The following is a 12,963-nucleotide window of genomic DNA, read 5'->3' as shown; positions in this document are numbered from 1 at the left end:
CTGTTGTAACAAAACAATAATTTCTCCAAGACAATTTTCTATCACATTAGTGCCTAAGGTTATCATGGGATGACTTTCTCGGCGATCAATATCAACAATAATCATTCCTTGTGATGGCAATTCTACTTTGCCAACTTTTATGGTCACCTCTTTATACCCCACCTGAGGCAAGGGCTGACCATTGATGGCATAGATACTAAGATGTTCATATGGACTGTGGGTAATGTCTGAGTCAGTCCAGTATTGCTTATAAAGGATATATGACATCGTGGTCACCTGGGACCCAGTGTCTAGCAACGCATTCATTGGGATGCCATTAAGCATGACAGGTAGGACTGGCCGTCCTCCCACGTACTTGTCTCGCCAACTTTGTGGGCCTAGTCGTCTTAATCCTGGGGGTTGGCCCTCTGCCCCAGGTATTGCTCGATTAAATTACAGAATCTTGCGTAGTGCCCTACCTTTTGACAGCGGCGGCAGATGGGTTGTCCGTCCTGGTCGTAGCGATCTCTGTTTCTCCCTCTGATTGGTGGAATTCTCTTCTGTCGCCGCCACGGGACATCATCTGGACTGGAAGCCAGCTGGATCTTTTCCTTGGGGGACACTTGAATGGCCTGCACTGTTTTGGTTAACGCAGCCACACTTTTGGTCAGCTCCTGGACCTAAAGGCGCAGGTCTGCAGACAGGTCATTGTCCAGAGTCTGCGCGTCAGCCTCTACAGGTTCTGGGGAAAAGGATGCCACCTCCTGGTGGTAGGTGATAGCTGGGCGCCGGTGGGGTGTAGCGCCTCCTGGTGTTGATTCCCGCAGCACCAGGATGGCTCTGTGTTTAAATTGCGCAAAGTCCAGATCAGAGTTTTGCAGAGCCATAATGCGCAGCTGTGTCCTGTGAGCGCTGGACAGGAGCCACTCAATAAATTGCTCAGTTAGCAATCTGTCCTCATCATGCACACTGTCAGGGTCTACCTGTTTGATGGCCCGCAGCGCCTCCTGCAGGTTTAGAGCATAGTCGCGTACACTGTCCTGCACCCTTTGTTTGCACCCGTAAAATTTCATTTTAATTTCTGCTGCGGAGCGGGTGTCAAAGGTATATTTCAATTGGGCCAGTATTTCTTTTACAGTGCCTTTGTCTCTGCCCGGCCAGGACTTCACCTCTCTGTGGGGCGCACCGATTAGCTGGCCTATGAGGATGCTGACTTTTTGCTCCTTAGACAGGGGGTATACTTTAAACAAACTGCACAGTTTCTCCTCAAAGTCATTCAGGGTGTGCGACTCCCCTGAGTACTGGGGCAACCACGCCGCCCCCTGTATATATGGCATTGATAACGGCATTACAGTGGTAGCGGCCGCGCCAGCGGCTGAACCCTCCTCCATGTTGGGCATCTTCCTCCCCCCTAGTGAACCTCAGCCAGGTCCTGGGCGTCTCCTGACGTACCAGTATGCTGCTCTGCAGGCGGAAGGATCTCTTACCTGGCGGTTCCAGATTGGGACTTCTTTCTTCCTCCTCGGTGGGTGGCAAACCACGTGATAAGAAGTTCAATAGAGTCAATGGCACACAGGACCCGGTTATACCGGGCTTCGTGACTCCTGTTCGTGACGTCCTGGGCCGTGGGGTACCCGGTGCCGGGCCGGTAGATACTGGGGGATGTCACAGTGGCAGTGACCCGGTCCATGACCCAGGGCGGTCAATAAAAAGGGGTTATTGATAGGGGATTTATAGTGATTGTATAAAGTTCGTGACGCCACCTGTGGTATGCGGCTAGGGGAGCCGCCGCTGCGGAGCAGGTCCTCTGGAGCTGATGTTACTGCTGCAGGGATGGTGTGGCTCTACACAGGTAGAGCTTAGCTCCAGGGCAGTGTAGATGTTATGGGTTATGCTGGGCGTTGTAGTGCAGGGTCTGATGGCGCAGCAATAATCAGTCCACAACTTAATGGCGGTTTCCTCTTATCTTTACTGGTGGTGATTAGACAAGCCGGGACTAGGGTACTGGCTAGAAGTGGAAGTCCGGGCAGCCTGGAAGCAAGTAAAGAATCCTCCTTGCCAGGTAAAGTTGGAGGCCTTCCCTTTCCACTAAACTCTTTGGCCCTGCTGCTTGTGTAACGGGTCTGGGAGGCGGAACCTCAGAGTTACTATACAAGGGGGCGGTCCTTGTAAGGGAGCGGGTGGCGACCAGGGAAGACGGGCAGGCAGTCACAGCAGGTGACCGGGACAGTCTCTGGGTGAACGGGCAGGAGGTCACGGCAAATGACCGGGGCAGTCTCTGGATGAACGAGCTGGAGGTCACGGCAAGTGACCGGGGCAGTCTCTGGAAGAATGGGCTGGAGATCACGGCAAGTGACCGGGGCAGTCTCTGGATGAAGGGTAGGTACGACCTGTGATGGCTGAACCTCCAGGTAGGCTAGCAGGCAGATGGAAGATGTATGCTCCCAGGTGAGCAAGCGAGAGTCTCTGGATGAACGGGTGGTCACAGCATGTGACGGCGGATCTTCCAGGTAGGCAAACAGGCAGGTAGCGGAGGAGCGCTCCCAGGTGAGCGGGCAAGAGTCTCTGGAATAGCAGGTGGTCACAGCACGTGACGGCGGAGCCTCCAGGTAGGCAAGCAGGCAGGTAGCGGAGGAGCGCTCCCAGGTGAGCGGGCAGGAGTCTCTGGAATAGCAGGTGGTCACAGCACATGACGGCAGAGCCTCCAGGTAGGCTAGCAGGCGGGTAGCAGATGTGCGCTCCCAGGTGAGCGGTCAAGCTGGTCCATAGACAGACTGACAGGAGTAGGAAGGCAGACCGTCGGACCTCAGGCTAGCAAGCAGGTAGCAGGAATATCAGGCAGGAAACAGACAGCAAACTGGCAGGACTCTGGCAGGAATCAGGCAGGTAACTGACAGGTAACTGGCAACGGGACCTGAGGGCTGAAGCAGAGTAGTGAACAGTGCAACAACATTGCTCAGGCACCTCCATTTTGGGGGAGGTGCCTTATATATGGTGAAGTCCTCCGGCCATTGGCCGGGGACTCCTTAGGACGGCGCGCGCGGCCCCTTTAAGAGGGAGGGAGCGCGCGCGCGCGCGCCCTAAGCACAGTGGCCGGGAAGGAGCGCACGCTGCCAGCAGAGCGGGAGGAGGACGCCGGGCTCGGAGCAGAGAGGTGAGGGGAACAGCGTCCCTGCCTAGCAGAGGGCAGGGACGCCGACGCTACAGTACCCCCCCCTTTAGGCCCCCCCTTTTTTAGGCCAGACAGAAATTTAGCAAGGATGAGAGGGGCATGGATGTTCTCCCGGGGCTCCCACGTTCTCTCTTCAGGACCAAACCCCTTCCAATCTACTAGAAAAAAGGTCTTCCCTCTTACCCTTTTGGTGGCCAGAATGTTCTCTATCTCAAATTCGTTTTCAGCGGAAACCGGAGCAGGAGGCGTGCCTGTAGACTTGGAAAAAGAGTTATATACCACAGGTTTGAGAAGAGATACATGGAAGGAGTTAGGGATCCGCAAGTTGGCCGGGAGTTTCAATTTATAGGCCACCGGGTTGATCTGACTGATGACCTCCAGAGGACCGATGAACCGAGGCCCTAACTTATAGGAAGGAATCTTGAGCCGGACATACTTGGACGAGAGCCAGGCCTTATCCCCTGGACGGAATTGAGGAGGATCCAGACGTTTTTTGTCAGCATGTCTTTTCATACGCTCGGATGACAGAAGGAGTGCGGACCGGGTACTCTCCCATATGGAGGAAAATTTGTTAACAAGAGATTCCGCAGCCGGATTTTCCACCGAGGTGGAAACGGGAAACGGGATCCGAGGATGCTGACCGAAGACTACAAAAAACGGGGATTTGGAGGAAGATTCGCTCTCGTGATTGTTGTACGAGAATTCGGCCCATGGCAGGAGATCCACCCAGTCAGAATGGTGGGCATTAACGAAGTGCCGGAGGTAACTGGTCAGGATCTGATTGATCCGCTCCACTTGACCATTAGACTGTGGGTGGTAAGCGGAGGAGAAGTCCAGGGTGACGTCTAGCAATTTACAAGTGGCTCTCCAGAAACTAGAAGTGAACTGTACCCCACGATCCGACACGATGTGACGGGGCAGGCCATGAAGACGGAAGATGTGGCGGATAAAGTCTTTAGCCAGCTCGGGTGCAGACGGGAGGCCTGGCAGGGGAATGAAGTGAGCCATCTTGGAAAAGCGGTCAGCGACCACCCAAATGACCGTACAACCGGCAGAGACGGGAAGATCAGTTATGAAGTCCATCGCTATATGCTGCCAGGGGGCAGCAGGTACTGGCAGAGGAAGGAGGCGACCGGCTGGCAGGTGTCTCGGAACTTTGTTGCGGGTGCAGGACACACAGGCAGAAACAAAGTCTATTACATCCTTGTGCAGGTTAGGCCACCAGTAGTGCCGGGTAATAAGCTGGAGGGTCTTTTTCTGACCGGCGTGGCCAGCTAGTTTAGACGAATGACCCCAGTGTAGGATCTTCTCCCGATCAGGTACCGATACGAACGTCTTACCAGGAGGGAGACGATTTAGACTCACGGGAGCCACCTGCATTACTCTGGCGGGATCGATGATATGTTTAGGTTCTTCCTCGAGGTCAGATACCAGAAAGGATCGGGACAAGGCGTCCGCTTTGATGTTCTTGTCAGCCGGGCGAAAATGTAGAACAAAATCAAAGCGAGCAAAAAACAAGGACCACCGGGCTTGGCGCGGATTAAGTCTCTGGGCATGCTGGAGATAAGCCAAGTTCTTGTGGTCAGTGTAAATTATTACCGGATGAAGAGCCCCCTCGAGTAGGTAACGCCACTCCTCCAATGCCAGCTTGATGGCCAATAACTCTCGGTCTCCTATGGAATAATTGCGCTCAGAAGAGGAGAAGAGTTTGGAGAAGAAGCCGCAAGTTACCATCCTCCCGGAAGAAGATTTTTGAGTAAGTACAGCTCCGGCTCCAGAGGAGGAGGCGTCAACCTCCAGAAAGAACTGCTTGTTGCCGTCCGGACGATGCAGCACCGGGGCGGAAGAGAAGGCCTGTTTTAAGAAAAGAAAGGCCTCCTCTGCTTCGGACGGCCACTCCTTGGGATTAGTACCCTTACGGGTGAGCGCGGAAATTGGGGCAGTCCGGGAAGAGAAGTGTGGTATGAAGAGGCGGTAGTAGTTGGCGAAGCCCAGGAACCGCTGAATGGCCTTCAACCCCTCCGGTCGGGGCCATTTCTCGATGGCAGACAGTTTCTCTGGATCCATTCGTAGGCCGGTCTGAGAAATAATGTAGCCCAAAAACGGAAGCGAGGTCTGCTCAAAGAGGCACTTCTCATATTTAGCGAAGAGGTGGTTCTGCCTGAGCCTGAGCAGGACCTGACGAACGTCCCTCCGGTGAGTCTGGAGATCCGGAGAGAAGACCAAGATGTCGTCCAGGTACACCACAACGCAGGAGGAGAGAAGGTCCCGGAAGATGTCATTGACCAACTCTTGAAAGACGGCAGGAGCGTTACAGAGACCAAAGGGCATTACCAGATATTCATAGTGGCCGTCCCGGGTGTTGAATGCAGTCTTCCATTCATCCCCTTGACGGATACGGACCAGGTTGTACGCCCCACGGAGGTCCAGTTTGGTGAAGACTCTAGCCCCCCTCAGGCGATCAAATAATTCTGGAATGAGCGGAAGGGGGTAATTATTCTTCACCGTGATCTGGTTAAGGCCTCTATAGTCTATACAGGGACGGAGAGAGCCGTCCTTCTTTTTTACGAAGAAGAAGCCTGCTCCCGCCGGGGAGGTAGATTTCCGGATGAATCCCCTGGCCAAATTCTCCTCAATATATTCGGACATCGACCGGGTCTCAGCAGCGGACAATGGGTAAATACGCCCACGGGGAGGAGTAGTACCGGGTAATAGGTCGATAGGACAGTCGTATGGTCTATGAGGGGGTAATGTCTCTGCCTCCTTTTTATTAAAGACATCAGCAAATGACCAATAGGGAATCGGAAGTCCAGGTAGATTAGTTGGGGTAGGAGAAGGACGGACGGGATGAACAGGAACCAAACAAGTCTTATGACAGTCCTGTCCCCAGCGAAGGACTTCTCCGGTCTGCCAGTCAAGCACGGGTGCATGTCTCTGGAGCCAAGGTAGACCTAGTAAGAGGGTGTGAGAGAGTCCAGGCAGAACATGAAAAGAGATGCTCTCAGAATGCAGCATTCTCACCTGCAGAGTTATGGATTCGGTGATGAGTTGGATGGGACGTGGTAAGAGGCCCCCATCCACAGCAGCGACAGATAATGGTACAGCCAGAGGTTTGGTGGGAATGCGGTATTTTTCTACCAGGGACTGTGAAATAAGATTCCCGGCCGCTCCAGAGTCAAGTTGGGCTAGTTCGAAATAACGATTCTCCCCGCAGATAATAGAGACTGACAGTAGCAGAGATGGAGAGGATTTATTCTTGTCTAGGTCGACCTCTCTGAGCGAACCTAGACACAGGCGTTTCCCGACCTCTCCGGGCAGGTACGGATCCGGTGCTCCTTACTGCCACAGTAGAAGCAGCTCCCTTCGGCACGGCGTAAGTCCTGACGGGTTTTGACCATCTTGGTCTGGTCGTCCTGCATAGGCTCAGGAGAGTGTACCTGGGGAGAAACGGAGGGAGTGACGGGTTTTTGAAAAGTAGGAGCTAGACGTGGAAACCTCCTCTCACGGGTGACCTCTTTGGCACGCTCCTGGAACCGTAGGTCAATCAGGGTGGCAAGAGTTATTAGGTCATCGAGAGTGGTAGGAATGTCAAGACCGGCAAGTTCATCTTTAATACGGCCGGACAGACCCTCCCAGAAGACAGACACCAGAGCGTCGTTATCCCAAGCCAGCTCCGAGGCAAGGGTACGGAACCGTATGGCATATTGGCCCACGGTGAGATTTCCCTGGTGGAGGCGTAGCAGAGATGATGCGGATGAGGTCTTCCGTCCGGGTTCGTCGAAGACTTTCCGGAAAGCCGTGAGAAAGGCAGGCAAGTCGGACACCAGGGGGTCTCCTCTCTCCCATAGAGGATTTAGCCAGGCCAGGGCCTCCCCGGTGAGATGGGACATGATGAAGGCAATTTTGGCCCGGTCGGAGTTAAACTGGTGGGACAGGAGTTCAAAGTGCAGGGTGCACTGATTTATGAAGCCCCGAGCCTGAGCGGAGTCGCCTCCGAAGCGAGGAGGTGCAGAAAGCCGGGGTCCGGGGTAGGATACCATGGTATTGGTGGGCAGCGGAGCTGCCGGGTTGCGAGTCATGGCACTGGCGGTGGTTGCTGGTGGAGCAGTCAGAGTGTCCAGGCGAGAATTGACATTCCGCAGGTGACCCAGGATGGACTCCTGTTGGGACCTCTGACGGGACAGTTCATGACAGAGGTCCGAGAGCGAGGGAGCTTGGGTGCCACCGGGTTCCATGGCCCGAGCAAACTGTAACGGGTCTGGGAGGCGGAACCTCAGAGCTACTATACAAGGGGGCGGTCCTTGTAAGGGAGCGGGTGGCGACCAGGGAAGACGGGCAGGCAGTCACAGCAGGTGACCGGGACAGTCTCTGGGTGAACGGGCAGGAGGTCACGGCAAATGACCGGGGCAGTCTCTGGATGAACGAGCTGGAGGTCACGGCAAGTGACCGGGGCAGTGTCTGGAAGAACGGGCTGGAGATCACGGCAAGTGACCGGGGCAGTCTCTGTATGAAGGGTAGGTACGACCTGTGATGGCTGAACCTCCAGGTAGGCTAGCAGGCAGATGGAAGATGTATGCTCCCAGGTGAGCAAGCGAGAGTCTCTGGATGAACGGGTGGTCACAGCATGTGACGGCGGAGCTTCCAGGTAGGCAAGCAGGCAGGTAGCGGAGGAGCGCTCCCAGGTGAGCGGGCAGGAGTCTCTGGAATAGCAGGTGGTCACAGCACGTGACGGCGGAGCCTCCAGGTAGGCTAGCAGGCGGGTAGCATATGTGCGCTCCCAGGTGAGCGGCCAAGCTGGTCCATAGACAGACTGACAGGAGTAGGAAGGCAGACCGTCGGACCTCAGGCTAGCAAGCAGGTAGCAGGAATATCAGGCAGGAAACAGACAGCAAACTGGCAGTACTCTGGCAGGAATCAGGCAGGTAACTGACAGGTAACTGGCAACGGGACCTGAGGGCTGAAGCAGAGTAGTGAACAGTGCAACAACATTGCTCGGGCACCTCCATTTTGGAGGAGGTGCCTTATATATGGTGAAGTCCTCCGGCCATTGGCCGGGGACTCCTTAGGACGGCGCGCGCGGCCCCTTTAAGAGGGAGGGAGCGCGCGCGCGCGCACCCTAAGCACAGTGGCCGGGAAGGAGCGCACGCTGCCAGCAGAGCGGGAGGAGGACGCCGGGCTCGGAGCAGAGAGGTGAGGGGAACAGCGTCCCTGCCTAGCAGATGGCAGGGACGCCGACGCTACAGCTTGTAGCTGTGCAGTGGCCCTCGTCCCTGAGTGCAACGTTTCTGTGCTCACCCGTATGGCAGGCAGCTCGGGGCTTGCTGGTGCATCGCTCCCACATGGCGGTGCTGGACCCTCTGTGCTGCTGAGCCTCCGGGCGTCTGATGGGGCCAGGAGACCTGCAGTCTCCTGCCCTCTGGTTTCTGCTGCTGGGCCTTCAGTGCCCCACAGCCTTGGACTCCAGTGTCCAGTTCTTCTGTGTCCCTCTGGGGTGAACTGCCGTTCAGCTCCAGTCCCCAGCTCCTCTCTCATCGACGTCCTCACTTCAACTCCTCACACTAAGACTAACTAACCCCGCCTCCAGATCCCAGTTGCCAAAGGGAGGAACTCCCCTTGCTGGTCTGGAGCCAGGAAAGTGTTGCATGCTTAGTAAAACCTGATTAGGGGACCCCTGCTTGCTTCCAGGCATGGCGTCACCTCTTGTGAGGGAGGCAATGCCACTGTGGCAACCGGACCCATGGGGTGCCACAGAAGCCATTAAAAAGGCTTTTGTTTTATCAAGAGGCTTAAACACTCTCCCTAGCAGCTCAGCGATCTCTCCCTATGCTTTTAGAACGCAGGCTACGGATGCAATGAGCACAAAATGGCAGCGGCAGGGCTTAAATAGACCCTATGACGTTGTGCGGCCAGCCAATCACAGTAATGCCACAACCAACATGTCTGCGGCATTACTGTGATTGGTTAAGAAGCCCAGCATGTTTAGTAGCTGAAAAGAAGGCGCCAAAACTGCTGGGCGGGACATCCAAATATAGCGAGGTGAGTACACAAATACTCGCAGAATAACAAGTAACCCGAATACCGTACTATCCGTGTGAATAGCGATGCTATTCACATAGCACAGTTGTTGTCTTCAGGGGCAGGAACAGGGTAAGACAGTCCTCATGCCTACACATATTCTCTACCGAAGAACTCCAATAAATAACCCATTTGTGAACTTACCCTGAAAAGGAGAGAAGCAGTTGTATTACACTAAGTTTGTAATTTATTCCTTTTACTAATGGAAATTTGGATGATGACTTGTTTAGACAGCCAGAAGGATTTATGTGCTTTTTACTTTCCCATGGTCATAGCTATAACAGCTATACCTTTTTACTTTTACGCAAAGTTTTCTAAATGAGGGATTTTTTTTTGCAAAATAAGCTACTTTTTATTCATTTCATTGCCATCACATGTGTAGCCTTTATCAATTTTTATTATGCACCTAATGCTGAAAAATTAGGCAATTTTTTATGCAATTTAATCATCACTATAAATAATCTGTTCACCTTATTGCATGGGTTGTATTGATTACAGTTGGTACCAAGTTTGTTCATGTTTTTTTATTTTATTTGTAACATTTATTTTAAAAAGTATGTTTCAAAAATGTGTTTATCGTAATTGCTTTTGAACCATTATTTTCTAGCAACTTTTTGGATAAAATCTCCACTTATAGAAGTTTTTACTAGATTTTATACAGATTGTGCTTTCCATGCCATGGGATTTCAATCCCTGCAATGACAACTCTAAGAGGAAGGTGAGAATTCATGAAATACATGGAGGCATCCCCTAAGAGCAGTCAGATGCCAGAAGGCCCTCTCTCCAATGTCTTGCATGGAAGGAGAATATAGTAGTGTCCTGTTTAATAACACTACACGACACATGAACAGAGCAAAAATCAGGAATGTTGACAAACAGGGCCCGATTCAGTCATGGCACTTGAAAGCGCACAGGCCCAGGGGCAGAAATATCATTGGTGCAATGTGTGCGGAGGTAAGGGGGCCCATTTCTACCTCCAAAGCAGGCAGAATTCTGCATTATGATGAACTCTTGGGCTGCGAAGGGTCAATGTACTGTTCTAGCACAGAGTCCATCTTACCTCTTTGTCTGCCAGTGCACAGGCCCATGTTCCCATGATCATTCGCAAATGGGAATCTGTATTAAAAAAAATATTACCCTGCCTAGAGGAATTCAAGATTTATTACAAAACCAACATTAACAATAATTCTGCTATATAAGATTAAATATTATCTCTACAGTATGACTACATAATACCATATGGTTACAGATTAATGCCATCATGCAGATCACTAAAGGGGTTGTACACCCCTGAGTAAATTATCAGCAAGTAGTTGTGCAGCCCGTCAAATTCTAACAGTGTGTAATATACACAACATTAGGATTTGGCCTTGATTACTGGTTTCAGTCATTACATGATCGCAAGTATGTGACTTGTAAACTTGTGGTCACGTGTCGACTAGAGCCTCAACTGCTTCGTCTTTGGTTCACATACTTGCAATCCCATGAAAACTTCTGTAACAGAAAAGCGGAGCCAAATCATAATGGTATGGAATCTATGTAGGATGGTGGGACAGCAGTCTGGCGCTTCAGGGATGGAGATATATGCTGACCCACCAGTGTTCACATGAATATAAACCTTGTTTTCTGCAGATATCAGCTCATCCATTTATATATGCTAATGTATGATATGTATAAGCTGCAATGGCGTCATGTGACCACAGGAGGTCACTGTTTCCTTACTACTCTCTGCACCGTTTTTTTTTTGTCAGTTAATCAGTTGGAGTGCAGGAGGAGAGAGAGGAGACGGAGCCGCCATTTTGTCGGGTGGAAAAGGACCGCAGATGGCAAAGGTGTGCAACTAAAGCCGGAAGACCACGTGAGGAGTGACGGTCGTCTGGATGGATATACCCCTATTTGGGAAGGAAGCCCCCTCAGCTGCCTGCTAGCACCTGACGAGTCAGACCCGGGTCTGTAAGAGATTTAAGGTCCTCGGCATCATTGTAGAGGGTAACCGTGCACGCAACTACATTTTTTTGGCGCCTAAACTAAAGTCTGATCAGAGGCCTTTATATAGCTAGTCAGTTAATTAGACAGTGTTTTTGCACAGGTCAGAAATTTCCCACTAATGGAGCCCGGGATCTTGTTGTTATTTAGACTTTTATTTTTTATTTTATGCTGGAATCCTGAGTATCTAGTACGGTGTGGCCGTACCTCACGTGCTATATAATTGAGTAGCTTTGAACCTTACGGACAGACTTGTTTTACATAGTAAGGTGCTTGAAAGGCACCTATGAACATTGCTATCGTAAAAGTCCCTGACACAAAGTCCTGTTGAAGCAGCTGCTGTTAAAATGTAAATGTGTATACTAAGCTCTTTGGGAAGCTGGGATATTTAGAAGTTATATGATTGTAAACTGCTGTGTTGCACCGCGGGCAGTCCAGGCCTCGTATTCACTGAAATTGTTCCTGGTTCGAGTATTAATAGTTTTTATATTCTGCAGTACATATCGTTGGCTGCCCTGCCGTACAGCATAATAGTCTCAACTCTAGGTTGAGTGTTTGGATTTGTATATGTTGTGGGTGTAGTTTAATACAGCTTTCTATTGATGCAGTAAAAACTTATTTTCTGGGGATAAACTGTCTTGGTCGTCTTCCTTGTCTGTGACTTTGTCGTATCCTGAGAACCCCCTCGGTACTTGGCTTACATCTATACACCATTAGTATTTGTCAAACTGTAGTGCTTACTGAGAATTATTAAAATTTATATAATCCTTTTAACAAACATGACTGTACCAAGACTTATATTAGCATCAGTGCTGAAATATAATAGACAAAGAATACCACCAAGTTATGTCACCGCTCATCATTCCGGCTGGGAAGGTTCATGGTTATCTGGCCCTTCTCAGCCTAAAAATACCAGCTCACAGCTGTCTGCTTTCCCTTCGCTGGTTATTAAAAATGGGGGGGACCCCACATCAGTTTATTCATTTATTTCTGTTGTCAGCACAGGAGAAGTGAGATCCGCGCGCTGCCTAGTTAAGTAGATGTAAATTATAAATCAATACTCACTGCACCCCACTCCCACTTCTCGGCGCTGGGTCAGTGATAGTAAAAATATTCTCAGGTGCCGAGAGGTGGGAGGGAGGAGAGTGTGCTGAGAATCGCGTAACCGGGTCTTCTATAAGAGCCAGTGACAAGATCCAGCTGGCCAATCAGAGTAATACCAGTAGCCAACATGGCACTCCCCACATGTTTATTGGCTGGCTAACAGCCGTGAAATATGCGGGACGGAGACACGAGCATGCCTCTTGAGCATCCGCAATACTCGATCGAATAACAAATGTGCCCGAGAATCCCGATGCGCGATCGAAAATTGAGCAGTGCCGAGCATGTTCATTCATCATTACAGATGACATACAGTGGGTACGGAAAGTATTCAGACCTCTTTAAATTTTTCACTCTTTGTTTCATTGCAGCCATTTGGTAAATTCTAAAAAGTTCATTTTTTTTTCTCATTAAAGTACACTCTGCACCCCATCTTGACTGAAAAAAAAGCAGAAATGTAGAAATATTTGCAAATTTCTTAAAAAAGAAAAACTGAAATATCACATCGTCATAAGTGTTGAGACCCTTTGTTCACTATTGAGTATAAGCACCCTTTTGTGCTAGTACAGCCATGAGTCTTCTTAGGAATGATGCAACAAGTTTTTCACACCTGGATTTGGAGATCCTCTGCCATTCTTCCTTGCAGATCC

Source organism: Phyllobates terribilis, unplaced genomic scaffold, assembly GCF_046119375.1.
Source record: "Phyllobates terribilis strain yellow unplaced genomic scaffold, ASM4611937v1 Scaffold_2__4_contigs__length_985480577, whole genome shotgun sequence".
NCBI classification, from domain to species: domain Eukaryota; kingdom Metazoa; phylum Chordata; class Amphibia; order Anura; family Dendrobatidae; genus Phyllobates; species Phyllobates terribilis.
The sequence above is the reverse complement of the archived record's forward strand: the minus strand, read 5'-3'. Positions refer to the sequence as shown.